At 52.1% G+C, this 24,135-nt stretch overlaps 1 long non-coding RNA gene across 1 annotated transcript; it reads right to left on the reverse strand.

Annotated features, from left to right (window-relative positions):
* Positions 1 to 3,568: 3,568 nt before the first annotated feature.
* LOC124516071 (uncharacterized) lies at positions 3,569 to 23,690 on the reverse strand. The gene is made up of 2 exons (XR_006962977.1): positions 23,466 to 23,690; positions 3,569 to 5,488 (listed from the first exon to the last, which is right to left on the reverse strand). It is a non-coding gene; the product is annotated as an uncharacterized LOC124516071 (long non-coding RNA).
* Between the last annotated feature and the right edge of the window lie 445 nt (positions 23,691 to 24,135).

The following is a 24,135-nucleotide window of genomic DNA, read 5'->3' on the forward strand; positions in this document are numbered from 1 at the left end:
CTGGCAAACTATGACCAACAATAAAGAACTTCAATAATGTGGCCAGCTACAAAATTGATACACAAATATCAATGGCCTTCTCTCTTAAAAATGGCAACCAATGAGGGCATATAATGGAAGAACATATGATATTTACAATTACAATGAAAAAGATAAAATGTTAAGGAGTGTGCAAAAAAAACCATAAAGAAAACCCTAACATGCCACTGAAGAACCCAAAAGAGGACTTGAACAAATGGAAAGGCATACCATGTTCTTGGATAGGAAGGACTGACATCATAAAGCTGTACCAGTTCTCCCTTAGTTAATCTGTAATATGTGTATGTTTCCATGAAAATACCATTGGTAATTTTTAATGAAATGAGGCGAGCCTGAAGTTCATTTGGAAGACTGAGCATGCAAAATAACCAGGAACACTGAAAAGAAGCATAATGAGGGGAAGCTAGTAGCCCATCCAGTTATTTAAATTCATTCTAGAGCTGCAATAATTAGATTAATGTGGTAGCGGCTCCTGAGTGGACAACCACACCAATGGAACAGAATTAAAAAATCACGAAGGTAAATCCAAAAACATGTGAGCACTTAGTCTGTGATGAAGGCAGGATTTAAGTCACTGAGGACTATTCAATAATATTGGGACAATTGGGAAGCCATTGACAAAATATTAAATTAGGCCCATTAGAAATGAATCTTCACACCTATACTGAAATAAATTCCAGATGGACCAGAGGATTAAACATTTTTTTTTTTTTTTAATTTCTGGGACAGAGAGAGACAGAGCATGAACGGGGGAGGGGCAGAGAGAGAGGGAGACACAGAATCGGAAACAGGCTCCAGGCTCTGAGCCATCAGCCCAGAGCCCGACGCGGGGCTCAAACCCACGGACCGTGAGATCGTGACCTGGCTGAAGTCGGACGCTTAACCGACTGCGCCACCCAGGCGCCCCAGGATTAAACATTTTTAATGAAATAATAAGTGGACTGGAAGAAACCACGAGGGAGTTTTTTTTAAAAATCTTAATGTAGGAAAGACCTTTGACAAGATACCCAGAAGCCAAACAGAAAAACACGGATAAATTGGCCATGTAAAAATAGAAACCCTCTTCATGGAAAAAGTCACCTATTGGCAAAATCAGAAAACAACAAACTGGGAGTAATACCTGGTGCTGAATACAGGTAGGGTGTTGACTTCCTACTTATATAAAGAGCTCTTACAAATCAATAAGAAAAAGACCAACAGCACAACAGAAAAATGGACAAAGAATACAAAGATAGTTCACAGCAGTGAAAATATAGTTCTTAAACATTTGAAAAGACGCCTACCCTCACCCCTAATAAGAAAACACAAAATAAAACTACCCTAATCCACCTCTTACTGACCAGATTGGCAAAGATCAAAAAGCCTGCTAGCACGCTGTGTTGGGGATCGGGAGGGAATCGACACCTAAGATATTGCCATTGGCACAGTCTGGAGTGGGGGGAAGGCAATTTGGCAACATCTGTCAAAATTGCAAATGCGTGTGCCCCTCGGCACAGCAATTACACTTCCGGGAATTATACGAAATGATACACACGGTTGTGTGTGAACTGGTGAATATACAAGATTATTCCTCATATCATTGTCTGAAATACTAAAGAAAAGGAGGGAGAGACTGAATCAGCTGGTGATTGCTTCAATAAATTGTGGTTATATGCAGCCATGACATACTAGACGGCCATTAAAAAAGTGAAGATGGAGAGAGAGCAATTCCACTCCTAAGGACATACCCAGGAAAATAGAAGACCTGTGTCCACACAACAGCTTGGATACATGTGTTCATAGCAGCACCATTCAGCACAGCCAGAAGTAGAAACAAACCAAACGTCCATCATCAGATGAATGGATAACACAATATGGTATATCTAGACTACGGAATATTATTCAGCAACGAAAGGGAGTCAAGTCCTGACAAAGGCTATAACATGGATGAGCCTTGAAAGAATCCAGACACAAAAGGCTACATGTCATATGGTTCCATGTGTAACAAACGTCCAGAATAGGCAATTTCCATAAAGAAAAAATAAATGAGTGGTTGTTAGAGGCGGGGCAGGGGGTGGGGTGGGGAAGGGGGACGGGCGTAGAGAATAGGGAGTGGCTGCTAATGGGTAAGGGGTTTCCTTTGGGGTGATGGGAATGTTCCAGAATCAGACAGTGGTGACGGTTGCACAACGTTGTGACTATATTAAAAATCACTGAATTGTACTCTTTAAAAGGGTGCATATTATGGTATGTGAATTATATCTCAAAAAAATAAAGAAGAATGAGGAGCTCTCTCTGTCTTGCTAAGGGATGCTCTCCAAAAATAGTGTAAAGGGACAAAACAAAGCACAGGAGTGTGTGGATCACATGGTACCATCTGTGAACAAAAGAAGGAGCCCTGGAGCCTGAATGGCGGCGCAACAGGGAAAGGTCCCGAGAGGGGCAGGGGCTCCGGAAGAGCCCAACAGAATTCTTGAAGAAGGGAACCAGGGAGCAGCTGGAGGACAGGGGAGGCCTCCAGTGCTTTATCTTGGAGACAAGAGCCAGTGGCTGAGAGCTGTAGGAACAGCAGCAGCCTGGAAAAGAAAGGAGGAAAGGGAGGAGCAAAGAGAGAAATTGGTTGGGGGCCATTTGCTACACCGGCTGAGTTAGTGGCAGTAAAATGCACGTTACCGGGGCGCCTGGGTGGCGCAGTCGGTTAAGCGTCCGACTTCAGCCAGGTCACGATCTCGCGGTCCGGGAGTTCGAGCCCCGCGGCGGGCTCTGGGCTGATGGCTCGGAGCCTGGAGCCTGTTTCCCATTCTGTGTCTCCCTCTCTCTCTGCCCCTCCCCCGTTCATGCTCTGTCTCTCTCTGTCCCCAAAAAAATAAATAAACGTTGAAAAAAAAATTTAAAAAAAAAATGCACGTTACCACCCTGTGCTCGGCATGGGATACAGGGATGAATCAGACGTGGCCCCTGCCTTCCAAGCCTCTAATCCAGTGGTTTCGGAGGGCCATGATCTGCCTACAGCTTGTCCCCAGAGTTCCCCCATGAATAATAAGGTAGTGCCCCCAGCAGTGAAATAAGTGAGTTCTGGGTTCCTGCCTGCAGCTCACAGCACCGAGAATGACCTGGTTGGGGTAGGGAAGGAAAATAACCTGGGGACCACTTTGGTTTTATACCCAAGGACACGGAGGGCCTCGGTGCCCTTCTCCCTTTTCCAATGGGATTGTAGGGTGGGGATGGCCGTGGAAAGGCCCTGGACCACACCGCTTTGGGCTCATGCCTTCTGTGGCACATTCGGCTTCTTATGAAACAGCCAGAAAGAGAACCCCACTCGTGTTTGTCTAGGGACTTGGGGAGCCAGGGGAAACCCTCAGAGAAAAGATGCGGAGTAGCCCAGGGACGAGGGCTCTGAGGAGCTGGAAGAATGTTATCCATGCATCGGGTATGCACAGAAACCCACCTACCCCCGTCCTCACCTCCCCAGGCCTGAAAGCCCAGAAGTTGCCTAACTTGGTAGAGAAAGAGACGCCTCAAAGGAAGAAACCTCCAGGGTCCCAGTGGCTTAAAAAGAAAAAGAATCATTTATTATTTCTTATGAGTCTGGGCTTGGCTGATCCCACCTGGTTCACGTATCTTTGACCCATTGGACACTGGCTGGTCGAGGAAGACCTTGCCTGAGATGGCCCAGCTCTGCCCCACATGGTTTCTCATCTCCCAGCAGGCTAGCTCTAGATCGCTCTTCTGGCACTGGCAGGGGTCCAAGAGAACACTTTTTCCAACTACCACTCGCGCCAAGTTGGCTACTGTCTCATCGATCAAAGTCAATGGCACGGCCAAGTCCACAGCCACCGTAGGAAGGTGCTAAAAAGTTGCAGGACAGCAGTGTGGATGCAAGTAGGTGATTACTTGGGGCCGTCAGTGTCATCAATCTCTCGCCGTGCAAAGCAAGGAAAAACAGTATCTCTGCCCAGGTGAGAAATGGGGTGGGGGGTGGTGCTGTGACATTCTCCAGAAGCGAGTTGTGCCCAACTCTCTTGGGAGTGACAGGGAAGGGAAGGAGAGTCAGCCCCACCACCCAGGCCTGTCCCCATGCTGAGTAGCAGGCATCATGAAAACTGCCCTTTGCCAATTGCAAGGTCTTGCTGCAGGACTGGGTCTCAAACTCCCCAAGAAGGTGGGGGAGGGGGGGGACGCGGGGGGCAGAGAGGACACTGGGATTAAGAGCACACAGAGACCTGGGTTTGAACTGCAGGCTACCATGGTCAGACTTTGACCTTGAGCAAGGCACTTCACCTCTCTGAGGCTCAGTTTTCCCATCTACCAAACAGGGATGCTAAGAGAAGCCACCTCATAGGGCTTCGGAGGAAAACTAACGATATCCTGTATATACAGCCCTTAATATAGTAACTGGCACCTGCTGGCCACACAGTTATCACCACACCCACTTTACAGATGAGAAACCTGAGGCCCTGAGAAGAGAGGAGGGGAAGGCAGAGCAGAATCTGCCACTCACGTCCTTTGACCCCGAGGAGCGTAGCTTTCTCTCTGCCCCTAGGTTGGCCCAACTTGCATAGGCAGGAAAGAGCCTTGGGAAACCCAGACAACAAGCACCTTTCCATTATTCCCACACTGACAGCCACCTTGGGGAATATCCATGGGAGCCCCTTTTTGTTGTGGCTGTTTTGCAAAAAGCTTTATGATTTCCCTTTGGTCCACAGCTTGGGAGAGGGTCCAGGATGGGTATGAAAGCTGCCTAGTGCTGGAGGAGAGGCTCGGGCAGAAGCCCAAACACCCAGAATATACAGAGGGCCCCCCTCAAAGGCTGCCAGCCTCCTAGTCATGCTTGAGACTAAGCTTTCATTGAGACACTCGCCCAGCCCAGCCTGAGGTTAGCCAGGTGGTCACCCACCTTCTTGGTGAGTTTCGCCTCCTCATCCAGGAACAGCTCTCTAGGGAGTCATATAGATGGGGGTCTGTGTGGGCAGAACCAGGGCATGCGATCCCAAACAAAGAGACTGGGTTCAGGGTCTCCTCCAGGGCCGAAGTGGCTTCCATGGTGTCCCGAGTTGTACCCTACTCATCTTGGATGGCTTCCCCACATCCTGGAAGAGGGCACGGCTGCCGGTGCTGGTTTTGCATTGTCAGGAGATGCCTGGCACCCTCACACTTCTCCCCCGCCAGTTTACAGAAGGAGTCCACACCCTTCAGAGCCACATCATCTTGGTCGAAATAGAAGCCCCGTGAGAGGTGGGTGTAGGAGAGCCCACAGATGCAGGATGAACAGGCTGTGAATAATTCTAATGAATCTGGGAGCTCACAGTTGGTCGGCAATAGGGAGCTAACCACAAAAAAAAGGTGTTGACCAGTTCTGGAAGCACAGCATGGCCAGGAAGATGGTCCCAGAGGAGATGACCGCAGAGGAGGTTGGAAGGCAGTCAGAGGCTAGAAGAGGTGGTGTCCCGGGGTCTGTTTCTTCCGAACGCTATTGAAACGAGAGATAAGATCCTTTTTGTGGTCAGGATATATCAGTCAGGATCCCAGCAGGAAAGAGATGTCACAGTTAAATTAAACAAAAGTTAGGGGTCCCTGGGTGGCTCCGTCGGTTAAGCGTCCGACTCTTCATTCCAGCCCAGGTCATGATCTCATGGTTCGTGAGTTCAAGCCCCGTGTCAGGCTCTGTGCTGACAGCACAGAGCCTGCTTGGGATTCTCTCTCTCTCCCTCTCTCTCTCTGCCCCTCCCCAGCTAGCACTCGCGTTCTCTCTCTCTCTCTCTCTCAAAATAAATAAACATTTTAAAAAATAAATAAAAATTAGTGAAGAGGCTGTATACAGAGGTGGGGCAGGATGTAGGGAAATCAGTAAGCGGTGGTGTAGGAACCGCAGGCACACTTGTAGGGACAGGGCCGCGTGGCCGGAGCTGTGGCCTCATAGAGGGTTTAGCCTACCCCCAAACACTGTCCACTGACCCAGCCACCCAGCCCAAGGACAAAGGAGCCTGTTGAAACGTCTACACTGAGAAGCCCTCTGCAGCACAAGACAGGGGAAGAGGGCCGAGAGTAGGTCTGGAAATGCACGGAGAAGATGGCCAGTGCCTTCACGGCCCTTCTGTCTGTGAGCTCCAAGCACTCAGCCTTCTTCCCACAACAGGAACAAAGGCAAAATCCCAGAAACTTCGAGTCCCTGGGGCTGATTCCAGAACGCACCGGCCTTGGGCACCCGACCTTCCCCTGTAGCCTGGCCAAGGTGACCTGTGGCACAGCCCCGCCCCCCTCCAGCATTAGGACCCAGTCTCCTGACTCTTGGGCCCTTTTCAAAGTCAGAAGGCAGAAAGCAAACGGCCCTCTCTGATCCCCCTGTCAATCCTGTATCTGGGCCCAGGACTTATTTTCAAACCAACCAAGCATCAGAAAGTCACACATCAGGCTTATCTCTCCTGCCACTCATCTCCGCAAGCCCTTCTCCCCGTCCCTGTCATTCCCAGACAAATAGACTGCCCCAAATCCTAATACAGGTCTGAGCACAGGGAGCAGCGCCCAGCCCTGCAGGGGCCCCCCGCCACCCTAGCTGGGCTCCGTTTAGAGAGCAGATCCAGCCATGTCTGCCTCCTCTGGCCCGGAAGAGGTGAGAAGCCCAGTCCATAAATGCAAAGAAAGTCGCCCCTCCTCCCCCAGCCACCCAGCCACCTGTCTCTGCCCCAGCAACTCAAAACTGATTTCCCTATCCTCTAACTACAACAGGGGCTGGGGGCCGAATGTTAGCATCTTGGACTTAATGCCGTTCATGCCGGAGCAGCAATCACGCTGAGCGTGGTCTGCTGGGACTCCAGACCCAAGACGTCTACTCCGGGTGATGACCCCTCCCTCCACAAGCTGCTTGGACAGTGACAGGAGGCATTGGTGCGGGCGGCTGCCAGCAGGTAGTGTGTTTTGCACCTGGTTCTTGGTTGGAATCCTGGCTCTGCTGTTATTAGCCATGGGGCGTTCGTTCATTCATTCATTCATTCATTCATTCATCTATTCTTTCATGCGTCAACAGTCATCGTTCAATGCACAGTTGTAGGTGTTCCTCTCCACTTGGAGACACACAGGGGACCGAGGCAGACAGGTTCTGCTCGTGTTCGCCAGCAGTGGGGGCTGCAAACCACGAACAAGGAGAAAATCAAATGATAAAATAGAAAAGACCAGAGGTGGAGGTGGGGGAGGAACCGAATAAAATAGGTGGTCAGGGAAGGATTCTCTGAGGAGGGGACATTTGAAAAAAGACCTTATGCAATGATCCAGCCTCTCAGAACCCATTTCCTTAAAAAATTGGGGTAATTTTGATCATGACTGTCTCCCCAGGTTGATAAAGAATTAAATGAGCTAATATACATCAAGCACTTGGCCCAGGGCCTGGCATATAATAGTGTTCAATAAATCGTAGCTCTGTGTCTAGCTAAGGAAACAGGGAATTGACGGGGCAGTGCAGACCCAGGTATGACTCCTGCTGACCCAGAGAGAAGGCCTGACTGCATCCAGGTAAGCTTCCTGGAGGAGGCTGTCAGCAGTGGCCAGCTGCAGGCCCAAAGCCAGCCCAGTCCTGGCGCCTCCCTCCCCTCCCCCCCGCCCCCCAAACCAGACTCCTCTTCCTCCTCCATCCTTACCATAGTGGAACCCCAGCCAGAGGGGTGGGGGGCAGACAGACCTGAAGGACAGATGGCAGCCAGGGGAGGGCGGCCCCAAGCACTCGGTCCCAGAAGGAAGCCACCACGTGTTCCCTCCTCCCCCCACCTCCCCACTCCCAGGCCTCCACACTGTCCTACAAACGCCACCAGTCCTGACTGATGGCAGGAAATTGGTCCCCGCTAAGCGCATCTCAGGAGGACTGCTAAATACTCACTGGGGAGGGGCAGCAAGATGAGCGAGGGGAGGGCTAGACGGGGGCCCTGATGCAGTGAGGGCGGGGGGATAGGACAGCTGCTGTACTGAGACAAGCCCCCACCACTCCTGGCCCAGACCTCCCCCCTGCCTCTAGGAGAGCTGGGGGGACAGGGGAGACAGCAGCGAGCAGAGAGCCAGCTATCTCTCTCCTCACAAATATGGGCCACTCCCTTGCCCCTTCCACCAGCTGAAGTCCTTCCCATCCTTCAAGTCCTCACTGGTGTCCCCACCTCCTCCCAGAAGCCTTCCCAGGTCCTCCCAGTCGGATGCCAGCTCCACTGTGGGGCACTTACTACAACACCAAGCCCGACGCTAAGCATTTTATATACGGGATCTCGGCAATCCTCACGATTCCCTGAGAAGTAGGAATTGTTACAGCCATTCCGCAGATGAAGAGAGTGAGGCTCGGAGGGGTTAGAGGATGCAACACCCAAGGACACACCGTGGGTGAACAGGTCGTGAGACAGGAGTTCGAACCCGGCCCCAACTGACTCCAGGACCTGAGTGCTTTACAGTGATGGTCTCCCGCCTTGTTCTCTTATCAGCACCTTGAGCCTCTGGCAAAAGACCCTACTCAGGAACAGGTCCCAGGTTGCCTCCTCTCTGTCTGCCTCCTCCATTAAACTATGAGGTTTTCAAGAGCAGGGCTGTGGCTCACGATGCCTCCACCCCAGTCCCAGGAGGCTGGTCTTGGGTGTGCTGCACAGAGTAGGCGTCATTACTCCTTTGTTGGTCTCAGTGCAGCAAGAGGCCAAGCAGAGACAGGGGGCTCCACCCTCCCCTGCCGCCCTCCCCCACTCCCACCCCCACCCCCACCCAGAGCAGGTCCTTGCTCGCTTTCCTCTCCCAGCTCCATCTCAGAGCCTGCTAAACGCTCCTCCTGGCTTCAGTGAGACTCTCCTTACAGTGCTTCCAAAAATCTCGATGAGCCTTTGCATTTTAAGCAGACGCGATTATATCAGATCTCCCCGTCTTCCAGTGGCTCAGCTCTACCCAAGTTTGATGAACTGATCTCAGTTAGAGAAATCCCATCAGCTGTCGGCTTTGCTGAGACTCAGGCAATGACATCTCCCCGGTTTGCTCAGGTTTGATGCGAAGGAGCCGCTCTTGCCACAAACCTTCAAGGCCAGGTGAGTGGAATAAAGAGTTTTATACAAATGGCCCCACTCCGCCAATCTGGGCCGTCCTGGCTGGCTTCTAGCTCCCTGTGGTTTCTGGAAGGCTGAGAGCCGACAGACAGCAGACCGAGGCGGGCGTCAGGGCTGCAGCCTCTCTCGGCTTGATGGTAATTGGCAGCATTTCCGTGCATTTCCATGCAGGATTATGCCATAAATTTACTTGGCTCCAAATGGGGATGCTCACAGCAAGGAATGCAGTAGGGAAATAGGGACAGGGTGGGAGGGGGCGGGAGAGTGCCCCCCAGACTCGGCCTAAGCATCTCAGGACACGCCCCAGTCCCTCACCCCAAAGCTGGCCTTCTCTCCCAACCCCACAGGCAGCCCTGTCGCTGGCTGAGCCTTCTGGGGCGGGAAACCTGAGGGGCTACAATCCCAAGGAGCAGCCACCTAGGCTGTGGCTTCAGGCATCAGGACACAGCACACGGGTGGGAGAGGGCATCCAGCAGCCTCTTCAAATTCTCACATTGGACTGTTGTCTCCCCCTGGCTGCTCAGCTGGCCGGAACAGGTCTTTCATCGGCCATCGTCGTGCCTGGAACCCAGAACCGGGGGCGCAAAGAAAGCAAAACAACCAGGATAGATGTGGCTTGGAAACGTGTGCATGTTTCCCTGCAACGTGGGCCCAGTATTAATAATGACTTATAAAGAGGGGAGGAATAATCTGCTTCACGGGGGACCCCTGGAGGAGAAATGGATGTGTGAGCACCGACACACCGATGCAACACCCCGGCAAAGGTGCTTCTCCACGCCCGGACACTCCCACACCTCCATGTTCACTGACACCTGAGTGCACCAGCCCGCTGGCTCACAGGCACTCGAAGGACAAAGACGCACCCCCGTATACCCACGCCCGCAAACTTAGCGAGGACCTGTGCTTGACTTGTAATGAGGTTTTTTTAATGAATATCTTTTGCAAAACTAATTAAGAGGGATCGAAGCCCAGAGCAGAGCTAATGAGCTATTCAAATACCCTGGCATCAGCCCCACTGGTGAGGTTCCGGGATGTCTTGAGCTACAGGCAGAGGGGAGAGACGCCCCCTCCAGGGTTCTCTCTGTAGCAGAGACTCCCTGTCGGTCTTGCCAGCCTCCCTCCCTCCACGGGGCCTCCAGCTGGGATGGAGGGGGGGGAGTGAGTGGGAGGGGGCGCCCTGTGGAGGGGATAGTGCCTTGGAACACTGATCCTCCAATGTCCCCGACATCGGGATCACCCAGAGGGTTGGGCCACCCCTTGAGTTTGATTCACCAAGTCTGGAATGGAGCCCGAGAACTTCCATTTCTAACACCCTCCCTGGTGATGTCGCTCGTGCTGCCGGCCCGAGGACCACACTTTCACAACTTGTGCAGTCACAGGGCTTGAAGCAACAAGGGCTTGACGGGGAGAAGCCAAAGACTCCAGATCCTACCCTGACGGGAAAGGGCCCATCACACCAGAGAGGATTTAAATCTTCCCAAGGATTCTAGGGAGGACAGAGACTCCCATCCTCCCTTTGAGGTCCTGTCCCCACACAGTGGCCACGGCTCATCCACAGCCGTTAGGCCATCCGAGCCGGCCCAGCCCTGGCAGCCTGGGACCCCCATTTCACAGATGAGGAAACTGAGGCACAGAGAGGTGAAGTGATGCACCTGAGGTCACCCAAGGAGAGCTGCGATCCCAGCTCAGGTCTCCAGCCCCCTTTCTGATGAGCTTCCTGCTTTGTCCCGCAGTCAGAGACCCAGTACAGGGAAGTCCGATGGAGGCTTCAGATAGTGACAAGACAGGACCCAAAAAAGTTGCATGAGTAGCATGAAGCCGGAGCAACAGAACTTCCGGCTCTTTCTGCTTTGTGCCCCCCCCCCAAGACCTAGAACCAGCTAGCATGAAAAGCCCAAGTCGTGGCCGCTCCCCACAACCCCCTGGCCACACCACGGAGTTGCATTGAGCCAGGGAGGGAAGCTGATGCTGAGTCAGCACAGACCCGCCCAGCAGACCCTGCCAATTTCTCCTCCAACTTACCTACCTCGCCCTTTGTTTACTGGTCCTTCTGGCGACACATGTAATGCATTGATCTTACACCTAAACAGCTGCCTGCAGAATGCTAATGTCCCCAGAGGCAGCAGAGCAGGCGACTGGGAACCGGTAGGAAGACCCCTCAGACAACATTCATCTATCTCTCCATCTGCTTAAAGCCCACTGCCCAAGGAACTGACCTGGAAACGGTGGCAGGGGGGACTCCACGGGCCCTGCCCCCTCGCCTGCTCTCCCAGTACAGCCTCAGGACTGAGCCTGGCTGGGACCCAGATTCTCCCATTTACAATTAATCATTATTGGCTGGTCGAGTCAATGAGTGCAGTGAACTGGGCTGGGCTGGAGCAAGAGAGAGAAAACAACTAAAATCCTATGAACGTCACCGAGCCTGCAGAATTTCCCCTGCATGCTCTGAACACCGCAGGCCCTTTCAGGTCTCAGACCTTTCGAAGCGAATTTTTGCTTACCACTTATTGCACACCTGTGGTCTGCCACGCACCTCACAGCCCTTATAATAACCCTGGAGCATTATTTGCTTTCTTCTCCCTCATTTATAGGTACAAAACAAAAAACGGAAAGAGCGGACCTGACTTGCTGAAGCTCACACAACCAGCAACTGAGCCAGGATTCGAACCTCTTTCATTCTGACTCCCTGACCTGCTTTTTTTCTGCTCTGTTCCACTTTTCTCACAAATCGTCTTCCTCGTGAACTCCTATCCATCCTTCAAAACCCAATGTCAACGTGTTCTCTCTTATGTGAAGCCTGCCCCCCTCATTCTCTCCATCCACCTCACCCAGGCAAGGTTAGTCATTATTAGAATTCTAAATGAAGTTCTTTTTTTTTTTTTTAACGTTTATTTATTTTTGAGAGACAGAGAGCGAGCAGGAGAGGGGCAGAGAGAGAGAGGGAGACACAGAATCCGAAGCAGGCTCCAGGCTCTGAGCTGTCAGCACAGAGCCCGACGTGGGGCTCGAACTCACAAACCGTGAGATCATGACCTGAGCCGAGGTCAGACATTTAACCGACTGATTCACCCAGGCGCCCCAATGAAGTTCTGATTTAGTGTAGTTAGTGGTATTTGACTGGAGAATCCAGGAATGCCTGTATTTTGTTCTGCTAATTATCCCTCCTCTTTGAGTTACACACGCAAGGAATAACAACAACAAAAAGCCCCTTATTATTAGCTGGGTCAGCGTCTGGTGTGCCTCGGGCATAATTCCTGCCCACAACCCTAAATCCAAACCTTATCACCCATTAGTGGCTGTGGAATTGGATGGAGCCTAAATCCCCACCCCTTGAGTATGGCTGGGCTTAGCCATTTGCTTCTAATGCACAGAATAAAGCAAAAGTGACACGGCCCAGAGACTAAGTCATAAAGGCACAGTGGCCTCCTCCTTGCCCATTCTGTCTTAAAGTACTCATTCTGGGAGAAGTTAACTGCCATGTCGTGAGAACACATGGCAGCACACAGAGACACTTAGGTGGCCAGAAACCAAGACCTCCTACCAACAGCAGGTGAGAAATTGTGGCCTCCCACCCACAGTCATGTGAGCACAGCACCAGGGAAATAGCTCCTCGAGCCCCAGTCAAGCTTCCGGATCACTGCAGCCCCAGCAGACATCCTGATTACAGCCACATGAGAGACCTTGGCCCAGAGCCACACCAGCTAAGCCGCTCCCAAGTCCATGGCCCACAGAGACCGTAAGATCATTGAGGCCACTAAGTTTCAGGGCCACTTGTTACACAGTGATAGATAACGAAAACAGTGGCCAACCCCAGAGCAGTGGAAACTCTAGAATCATTTGAAAAGAGAACGAGGCCTAAGGCCTGATTGCAGCCTTGGTTCCAGAAATTTCTCTATGGGCTTAGGGTTGGCAACCCAATCAGAAGAGGCGGCTGGGGGACTTGTCTTAATAAAGGTGCCTTTGAATTACAAGTACACTGTTCTCAGGGGCGCCTGGGTGGCTCAGTCGGTTAAGCAATCGACTTCAGCTCAGGTCATGATCTCACGGTTTGTGGGTTTGAACCCCGCGTTGGGCTCTGTGCTGACAGCTCGGAGCCTGGAGGCTGCTTCGGATTCTGCATCTCCCTCTCTCTCTGCCCCTCCCTCTGCTTGCAGCCTGTCTCTGTCTCTCTCAAAAATAAATAAAAAAATTTTAAAAAAGAATACTGTTCTCGTTTCAAATTTTATTTCATGCCGTTTTGGAGGAGAAATGCTAATGGAGGTTGTGAGGAGTTCAAGGCCCGCAATGCCACCCCTTAACACCGACACTCTTGGCTCAGCTTCTGGTCCCACCATAAGGACAAGCTGAGTGACAGCATGGCCTCCCTGTCTGCTGGCAAACAGGACCCAGCATCCTAAATCTGACCAAATCAGATTCCCTCTGGGGGAAGAGTTTTGGGGGATCAGACATGTTCCCTCCCCTCCCACCCCCATAGTTTTTTGCTCTCACAGTGTCTTGTCCATCCTGTCTCACTCTGTCCCTTTGCCTTGTCCTGGCCCACATCTAACCTACCTGAGTGTCCTCAGCCCGAGGCCTGACCCAGAGGCAGAAGAGACAAGTGAGGGTAGCCTGTGGGACATGGGAGTCAAGAGCTCTGGGTAAGGGGTGGGGGGATGCTCCCAAAAACTCAGAGCCAGCATCTTCAAAGATGAGAGAAGGCACAGCGAGCACACGGAAGGCCAATACGGCTGAGAGCAGAGAGCAAGTCTGAGGCACAGGCAGACGAGCAGGAGAACTGGTAAACAGGCAGAGGCAAGCCGGGCCTTGTAAGTAATAATTACAATGCGATATTTATCCCTAGAGCAGAGGGGAGTGGCACGATCAGATCCATGCTCAGAGAGAGCTCTGTGGTTCTTGGTGGGAAATGGATCAAGGAGTGGCCAAGAGGATGCAGGGGGGCCTCCTGAGTGTCCTTGTATGTCCCCAGTCAAGAGGCAATCGGTTCCCGCGATGGCTAATTTTGTGTGCCAACTTGGCTGGGCCACGGGGTGCCCAGACGGCTATTCAAGCATTATTCTGGATGTTTCTGCGAAGATGTTTTTGGATGAGATTAACATCTAAATCTGCGGACTTGAGTAAAGCAGACTGTCCTCCACATCGTGGGTGGGCCTCATCCATCCTGTCTTCCCATGAGGCCGCCTTCCTCCTCTAGCTTCTTAGATTTGGATTCCCCCCAGGGTTCCCTCTGCCCCACCACACAGGCCCCAGGGAGCTCCGTTCAGTCATAGGCCTGTGATGGTGCACAACACGGCCTAGGCACAAGAGCAGAAGCAAGTCTGGTCCCTCCCGCCTGCCCCAAGGCACCAGCCCAACTTCACAGGCTCTTGACCAAGAGCCCCCAGGACCTAGGGTCCGGTCTGCTACTGATAAAGATAGTGATAACCACACAAAGTATGGACCAGTGTTCTTATCACATCACATATATAAACTCATTTGATCCCCTCAACAACCCTCTAGAGAGGCATATTATGGTATCCATTTTATAAATGAGATAACTGAGTCCCAGAGAGGTTCAGCAACTTGCCCAGAGTCACACAGCTTTTAAATCAGAGAGTGGGGATTCAAACTCAGCAGTCTGGCTGGCTCTGGAGTCTAGGACCTTTTTAAAATTGTGGTAAAACAGGGGCACCCGGGTGGCTCAGTCTGTTGAGCGTCTGACTTCGGCTCAGGCCATGATCTCACGGTTTGTGAGTTCAAGCCCCGCATCAGGTTCGCTGCTGTCACCTCGGAGGCTGCTTTGGGTCTTCTGTTGCCCTCTCCTTTTGCCCCTCCCCCACTTGCACTCTCTCCCTCAAAAATAAATCATTTTTTTTTAATTGTGGCAAAACATACATATCAGTTACAACCCGTTTTTAAGTGTATAATCCAATAGCGTTAAGTACACTCACCCTTTTATGCAGCCCCCACCCTCCATCCACAGAGCTCTTTCTGTCTTGCCAAACCAGACTCCACACCCATTACGCACCAGCAACCACCCCCCCCCTCCCCACCAGCCCCTGCTCAGCTCTGTTCTATTTTCCGTCCCTCTGAATCTGACTTCTTAAGTGGAATCACACAGTATATGCCCTTTTGTGTCTGGCTGACTTCACCTCGGATAGTGTTCTCAGAGTTCATCTGTGTTGTATCATGTGTCAGAATTTCCTTCCTTTTGGAGGCAGAATAATACGCCATTGTCTGGATAGACTCACTCGGTTTACCCGTCCATCCATTGATGGACATATGGGTTGTTTCCACCTTTTGGCTACAGTGAATAATGCTGTGGTAAACATAGATATTCAAATAATCTGTTCGAGTCCCTGCCTTTGACTCTTGGGTACACACCCAGAAACAGAGTCTGGAATCTGAAGTGCTACATTCACCTGTCCCCTAAACTGTAGACTCTGCCACCAAGGCAAAGAAAATCACCCCGTGTCCCCCAATCTGCTCACCCCAGTTGGTCTTCCTCCAGGTCCCGGCTTCCACTCGCCATAATCCCTATCCCCAGCGTAAACCTTCCTGAACTCCAGGCTTTTATCCACAACTGCCTCCTGGACCTCTCCACCCCCGTGTCCCACAAGCATCTCAACCCCAACGTGTCCCATTGGGACGTTCAGTCCCCCGCCCTCCACGCGTGCGCCTTCCATCCACCCACCCAGCCCACAACATCATCTCGGCTGCCAGCCTCCCCCTCCCTCTCCTGCCCTCACTTACACGAATCTCTCCACTTCCCTCCACGTCCACCCCTCTCACTTCCCGGGCCAAGCCATCCTCTGCCTGGACCACTGCGTCGGCCTCCCTTCCAGTTTCTCTGCATCCTCTCTTTAGAGCCTGACAATCAGGTCAGTATGGCAGCCATGATCACATCAGAACTTCCCTGCCTTCTGTTGCTTATAGGATAAAGTCTAAAGCCTTTACCAAGGTCTGGAAGGCCTCCAAGCTCTGGTGCCTGCTGCTTTTCCCGCCTCCTTTTATGTGCACCCCTGTCCCTGGCCTTCTTACAGTTTCTCCAAGGAACTCGCTCAGTCATACATCAGAGTCTTTGCACATACTGTTCCCTCTGCCTGTAACACCCTTCCTCCCCATGCCCATCCCACCACCCCTTAGCCTGGCTAGTTCCTACCGGCCCTTTAGGCCTCAGCCTAAATGTCACTTCCTCAGAGAAGCCCCCCACCCCTCAGCCTTGACCCCCAGGCTACATGAGGAGCCTTATGTCGGTCTTACACAGCCCTGAGCTCTTGGCCTTCACAGCAACCACCAAAACTTACGATGATGTGACTGTTAGGCTAATTACGTGTCTCCTCTCTGCCTTCTCTACGTAATTATCAGCTCCGAGTACAGGGTCTTTGCCTGTCTCCTTCCTCACTGTATCCACAACACCAATGCTCAAAAATCATGTTTCAAATGCCTCTTATGGAAAAACAAAGTGCCTGACGTCAGAAATGAGCGTCAACCACAGGCGAATTCCACCAGCCCCACCCTGCCTCAGTAAGAGTGTGGCTTCTCAGCAAACTCACACCAGCGGTCCCACACGGGTGCCCGGGGACAGGCACACGCACACACACTTGGGCTCGCACCCACAGCTACACCTAGACACGCGGGGCCACGCAGACATAGGCGTGGAGAACAGCGTGGTCCCCCGGCCCACACACTCACAGATACGCACGCACACAGACCTGCGAAGCCACAGGTACGTGACAACCCGTGCTTCGTCACACAGGTGGTGACGCACCCACAGCCATAGTCACTCACACGCGGACACGAGCGTCCGCGTAGCCGCGCACGGAGCCTCACATCCGCAGGCCCGGTCACGGACACACAGCAGGGACACCTCACCCAGTCGCTCGCCTCCCTGCCGACACACGCTTGTGCACACACAGCCAGGTTTCAGGCGATGCCTGTCCAAAGCCTCAGGGCTGGGACAACCCTCCTCAGCTCTCGGGTCAGAGTCTCTTCCCAAGACCCCCCCGAACACTTCTACCCGCTTCCAGCACTTTCTGCCACCTCTCTGAGGCTTTGGCCCACCGGCCCAGGTCACCCCAGTTCCCAGACTGTTGTTCGAGGCGGGAGCAGGTGGGAGAGGCATGACCAAGACCGCTGGTGATTATTGCTCTCATGCTCTTTTCTGCATCTCCATATAAAATTACTCTGATTCTGGGGGAAGAATTCAAATGAGAAAATCCCACAAACAATGAAACTGGCTGGGTAATGAGAAGCCATTGTCATTTCTCGGGATCAGAACGCTTCTCACCCTGGAAAACGGGAACTTAATTACGGACAGGAGTCTGATGTTGCCACGGGGGTTGCTGGGAAGAACCGGGATCAGAAAGGCACCTCAGAAAGGCAACTAAGTCCTCTGAGGCTCAGTTTCCTGCTCTGTCAAAGGCTGAGAAGCCCCCCGGCCTTCCTCCTTCTTGTATATAAAGCTCAATTGACAGCATTTAGTGAACACCCACTGTATGCCAGGTGCCCGACGCATACGCAGGGCCTCGGCTTTCCCCTGCCCTCCTGCCCTGGGTCACACACCCTGGGGGACTCTTGGGATGGGGGGCTGGGTAGGAGAGCCGGACACTCCTCTGGAGCCCCGAGAGCTCCCTGTGGTCACATCGGGACCCAACCCACAGCAGCCTGCCTCCCGCCAACCCCCTGGGGTCCTGTCTACCCGGGTGCCAAGACACAAGGTGAGCCCCAGAGGCTTCACCATCTGCTCCAGCTGAGCGGGCTAGAAGCGGCAGCGGCAGCTTGGGGGCATCCCTGGATAACAATGGCGTGAATTTTTCATTTGTTTGTTTGATTTTCTGCAGTGAATGAGGAATGTTGGAACAACATCTGGAGCGGCCCCAGGCTGAGGCACGTGGAGAGGCGGTGGCGGTGGGGACAGCTCGGATTTCGGCACTCTCATGACAAGCTCCACACGCGCACCAGCGTGGACAGACTGGGTCCACGCACGCGCATCTACACGCACGCCCATGTGTGCGTACGTGTGGTCTGTGCGTGCACCTACATGCTGTACGCATGCACGCACACATATGCAGTCATAGCCATGACACCAGGACCAGGCCAAGGGCTCCCAGTTACGGGCTGGAGCTTGGGAAGGCCACAGCCGCAAGAAGGTCCCTGGGATCCCTGTGCCCCGGTTCAAGCCAGTGAAAGCGAAGCATGACCTATAGCAGCGGACAGTGGGAGCCCAGCTTCCCAGTCCCTCCCCTGGGGGACAAGGTTCTGCTGCCCCCCACCTGCCCCTGCCCTGCCCCCTCCTCAGGCCTGGTCTTGCCCTAGCACATGTCACAGCCATCCCTCTCATGGAGCAGTCTCCCTCTCTGTTCCCAGGAGCCCGTGCACCGCAGCCCCCCGTGCCTCGTCGAGACTGGTGCACAGGAGAGAGTCACCTCCCCCTGCTCCCTGGATAATTCTTTCCCCAGTTGCTGAGTGAGAAGGTCCACTAGACAGCAGCATCTGAGGGTCCAGCCTACACAGACATTCTCTGCCCAGCCCAGCCCCCCTGAGGCCCAGGGGCCTGTCTGCACGGAGCTGTGGGGCTGTGTTGCACACGTACGTGCCCGGGGCGTCTGCACCTGTGTCCTCACGCTCACGTGGCTGCCTCTGCATGGCGATGAGTGCCTGCATACCTCTCTGCATATATCTGTGAGCGTCTGTGACTCTGTATATGTATCTGTTATCTGCCTTTAGAAGTGTGTGTGTTTATATGTCTGTGCTTGTGTGTTTCTGGGTCATTGCGTGTCCTTGTGTCTGGAGGCGTTCTTAGACTTTGTGTGAACCCACAAAGTTATAGATGTTGACGTATGTCTGTGTGTGTGTGTCTCTGGGCTTTTATACATATGTCAGGGTGTCTGTGGGTGTGTTTGTGCAAGAGAGAGCATGGCTGTATATATATCAGCGTGTATGTGACAGAGAGCTAGAGAAAGAGAGCCCGTGGCTGCGTGTGGGGATGTGTCTATCTGCCAGGGAGGGGCAGGGCAGCAGGGGTGAAGGCATGGAGCCCAACACAGGGCTTGAACCCATGAACCATGAGATCACGACCTGAGTCAGAACGGAGAGTCAGACGCTTAACCTACTGAGCCACCCAGGTGCCCCAAGCGTACGATTTTTAAAAGCAGGATGTTATAAGGATACAAGGGTGTCTCGTGAAGCCCGAGGGCAGGCCCAGAGCCCAACCGCAGAAGGACTGCAAAGCTGATAGGAACCCAGAACCTTCTCTCTTTGTCATCTTCTCTGTATCTCCACTTCCTTCTTCTCTTTCAGCTTCTCCATGCACATGGCTAACCACAGATGGCTACCCCACCACTCCTGAGCTTAAAGTGCCTCAGTTCCAAAGACCAGCCCGGACTGACCAGCATCAATCCCTTCTAAGACCTGGAAAGAGAACACCTGAGAGGCCAAGCTAGTGTCAATTGTCCACCTCTGGTCTAATCAGCAATGGCTAAGGGCGGAGTCACATAGAAACCTGGTTGCCAATACCCCTTGGGTATGCCCAGCCGTCCCCAGATTAAAGGTCTAAGGGAAGAAGTTCGGTGCCAGGCCAGGAGAGTGAGGTACCCAATCAGCCAGCTAAGGAGTCCTGCTGGCACCTGGATGTACAGACCTGCAACTTAAGAATGCAGATGTCAGTGGGTGCTAAGTGTTCCCCCCAAAGGTATATTGGAGCCCTAACCCCCAGTGTGGCTGCATATGGAGACAGGCCTCCAAGGAAGTAATTAAGGTTAACAAGGTCATAAGGGTCGGCCCTCATCTGGTAAGATCAGTGCCCTTATAAGAAGGGACATCAGAGAGCTATATGCTTGCTCTCTCTCTGCACAGATGTACCAAGGAATGGCCATATGATGACACAGCTGGAAGGTGACAACCTGCGAGCCAGGAAGAGAGCCCTCCCCAGAACCAAATTGGTCAGAATCCCGATCTTGGACTTGCAGCCTCCAAAGCGGTGAGAGAATAAATGTCTGTCGTTTGAACCACTTCTGTTGTTTTGTTATGGCGGCCCAGGCTGCCTAATAGAGTAGGTCCGCCCATGAAGAAACCATCAAAATGGTTGTGACATGGAAGCCATGGGGACCCATGAGATCACCTAGGGCTGACGACGGGACCTGGGCGTAGCCCACGTTACAAACCTCTTCCCCAAGAGCACCTTTAGTTTCTGATTAGGTCTGCACCCTCTGCCGCCCACCAAACCCCAGGTTAGTGGCAGTCTGGGACTCTGCCCCAACCCCCCGCCCCGCCCCCAGCAGCACCACTGTCCCCTGTCTGCCTCTCCGGGGTCTGCGTTCACCACCCGGCACCCCGAGCAGGCCAGCCCCTGCTGCCATGTCCCCTCTCCCTGGCCCCATCCTCCTACACATCACCATCTAAGGAATCCCCCAGGCTGGGGCCACAGACAGCAGTGTGCGTATAAACGCCGGTGTTCCCCCAGGCAGGTGATCCTGTGACATCTAGATCTCCACAACGTGGGGGAACGGGACGAAAGGTTTCTTACATTCAGATCCAGTCACTGAATGTCCTTCCTTTAGTGAAGCGAGGACAGTGAGACTCTGGGTCCCACCCACGGTCAGGAGCACAAACACATCAGTCCAGGCCGCTCCACCATTTTTCCTCTAAAACATAACACAGGCCTCTTGGCCTCAGAATCCCTAAAAGCAAGCTGGTTGGCACACACTTTCAGTGTATCCCAAGGGCACTTACTTCAAAGCACATGATCTCTCCAGCTTCAGGTTAAGAACTGGGTTCACTGGTATGCCTGAAGTCATACTGGTAGCTGACAGTAATAATCCTAGCTGACCTTTAATGAGCACTTACTATGTGCGGGGAGCCGTACTAAGCATTATGCAGGCATCATTTCGCTAATTCTCACAACATCCCTATAAGGTAGGTCTTATTATACCCATTTTTTGGACAAGAAAATGAAGGCTCCAAGGTAAAGCAACTTGCTCAAGGACTGTCAGCTAATTAAAGGCAGAGCCAGGATTCAAATGGAAAGTTTGTCCAACTCGAAAGCCAGGAGGACCCTGTCTTCACCACAGGACACACATGTGTGGTTGGGATAATGGTCAAGAGGAAACTCCGGGTGACTGAATGGCCTGCTCCTTGTTGCCAGCAGCTGACAATTAGAGGCACTGAAAATAAATACACTAACCAACCCCTAGAAGAACAGAAAGTTCCACAATTCATCCAGTGCCTGTCCTCACATCTTCAATAATTCTGCGCTGTCTTGTCCCCTCCTTGAAGTGCTGTGTCCCCAACTAAACCATAAGCCTCTGGAGGATAGGACCCGTGTCCTCTTTTTCACTTGCATTCCCCCAGGGCTGCACAAAGCAAGAATTCGATACAAACTTTCTGCCCGGTTGCCTACTGGCTCCTTAGGTGGGTGGTGAATGTCTGTTTGCTTGGATTGTTGGGTGAGATTGCTTGGACGGTAGGATGGTCAATTAGTCAGATGTTGATGAGCAGATTGGATGGTGTCAGAGTGTGGGGTGAGGCCAGGGGGTTCCCTGAGTGGGAAACTTACTATCTGATCCCAATGGAGGTCCTCTCAGACTAGAAAAACTCTCCCCAGAAGGGAATGTAGAATCCTCAAATGCTTCTTCCTTCCTTCCTTCCTTCCTTCCTTCCTTCCTTCCTTCCTTCCTTCCTTCCTTCCCTCCCCCTGCTCAGCCAAGCCAGGGCTTGCAAGAAGGACAGGGGCGGTTCTCCTTCCCTATCATCAGCCCCAAATAGCCCATTGTGAAGGACCTGGTCACTAGAAGGGGCGCTGAGTCACCCAGCATGGTCACCCCTGGGAAACATGTAAGTAACTGGCTGTCCTTGGTTGAATGCTTGGGCTGCTGGGTAGGTTCCTAACGGCTGGGATGCCGCAGTGTAGAGAACAGGGAGCCCAGTGCTTAGGAGCAGCTCGGCTCATCCTGCCCGGGAAAAAGGTCATGTGCTCCGATATGAGTAATTAATTTTCTCCGAGCTGCGTTGAAAAGGTTAACCTGATTTATGGGACGCAATTGAGTGTAGAATGGGTTGTGTATCTTGTAAAAGGCCCGTTCCAGCGTCTGAGTCTATAGACTCACCCGCGGCTGGGCCTCAGCTGGGAGCTGGCCCTACCTTTTATGCCTTTATGCAGAATCCACATGAAATTCCTGAAAAGAGCACTTCTTGGCCAGGAAGTTGCTTCCTGGACTCCAGATCCCTAGTGAGGGGTCACTGGAACATGTAAAGAAAGCTCTCTTCTGCTACTGTCACAGTCCCCCCACTCAGCTACAGCCTCAGCTTTAATCTTCATGCAATTCAGGGTTCAGGAAAAAAAAGCCCAGCACTGGACTTGAGTTCTGAGTTCAAGGTCAGATCCCTCCACTGCCTCTTTAGCCTTTGTGCTGGGCTACCCAGTTTCTCCATTTCTAAAATGGGGTGAAGATTCCTTGCCCTCTCTCCTTTCTTCCCGCCATTTGCTAGCTCTGTGAGTTTGGGCAAGTCACATAACCTCTCTGTGCCTCAGTTTCCTCATCGGTAAATGACATGGTAAGAGTACCTACATCATAGGGTTGTTATGAGGATTCCATGTGTTAATATTTGTAAGAACGTGGGACAGTGCCTAGATCAAAATAAATGGTGCATAGTGTTTGTTAAATAAATGAGTAGAGTTTTGGGGTGCCTGGGTGACTCAGTCGGTTGTGTGTCTGACTTCTGCTCAGGTCACGTCTCAAGGCTCATGAGTTCGAACCCCGCGTCGGGCTCTGTGCTGACACTCAGAGCCTGGAGCCTGCTTCGGATTCTGTGTCTCCCTCTCTCTCTGCTCCTCCTCTACTCATGCTCTCTCTCTCTCTCTCTCTCTCTCTCTCAAAAATAAATAAACATTAAAAGAAGAAAGAAAGGAAAGAAAGAAAGAAAGAAAGAAAGAAAGAAAGAAAGAAAGAAAGAAAGAAAGAAGAAAGAAAAAGAGAGAGAGAGAGAGGGAGGATGTGAGGGAGGAAGGAAGGAAGGAAGGAAGGAAGGAAGGAAGGAAGGAAGGAAGTCTTGAGATGAGAAACAACCAGGGGCTTAGATGTCTGGTTGTCCTCAGCAGGGTGTTAGGCAAGGCCAGGACCTACCAGCACGGTCACCCAAGCCCCCAGCCGAGGAGGGCACCACTGGTCCCGGAACATATTGGCTATGTTGGACAGAAAGGGAACAGATGGAGATTGGGATGTTGTGGCCAGGAGTTTTTTTCTTTCTCCTGTCTGTCTTTCCTCAACCAGGACTTAAGCTCGGCTCCCCAGCGCCTGCCAGGAGTCTGCCCATCAAACCCAAAGATGCTGGTCTAGCACCACCTAGTGGAGAGAGTGGGAGTGACTTCTGGGCCCCTCCCTGGGCAGGGGAAAGGAGTGGAAGGTCTTAACTTACCTACCAGGCACTTAGGGAGAGGGAAAACGCTCCACCAGAATCCGCCCTGAGAAATTGCTCCAGCTGAGAAACGTCTTCACTTTGGGCCCCTGTAGTATACAGTGGTGTGGTATTTTACAGAAGTTCCATGGCAGGAAGATCAGCATCTATATGCTCCTCTATATCTGTGGAAGTATTGAAATGGGTTTATATGTACGAGGAACTTAGACCAGTGCCTGGCACATAGAAAGTATTTTATAATGTTCTTCACTGTTATGTGTGTGCATATGCATCTACTGCGTCTGAATGTTCACATAAATGTGACTGTATAGATTGTGTACAAGCCTACCTCTGTGTTTATGGATGCAAATGTGTGTGTGTGTGTGTGTGTGTGTGTGTGTGTGTATAACTAAGAATGTGTATGTGCTTGTGTATGTATATATGTTTATGCATATAAATATGTTTTTACATCTGTGAGCACAGTGTACCTGAAAATGGAGAGGCGTGAATATTTATATGTCTGCGTATAGGTGCGTCTCTGTATGGATGGATGTCTCTGGGTATATGTACCTTCACTGAACGGAGAGTTTGTGTATTAGTTTTGAAAGCTGCATAGCAATACCACAAATTGCCACAAATTTGGCAGCTGAAAACAGCACCCAAGTATTATCTCATACTTCCCATGGGTCAG

The sequence above is a fragment of the Lynx rufus genome, unplaced genomic scaffold, assembly GCF_022079265.1.
Source record: "Lynx rufus isolate CCGP_SWC_20201006 ecotype Redwood Valley unplaced genomic scaffold, mLynRuf1.p SCAF_2, whole genome shotgun sequence".
Classification (NCBI taxonomy): domain Eukaryota; kingdom Metazoa; phylum Chordata; class Mammalia; order Carnivora; family Felidae; genus Lynx; species Lynx rufus.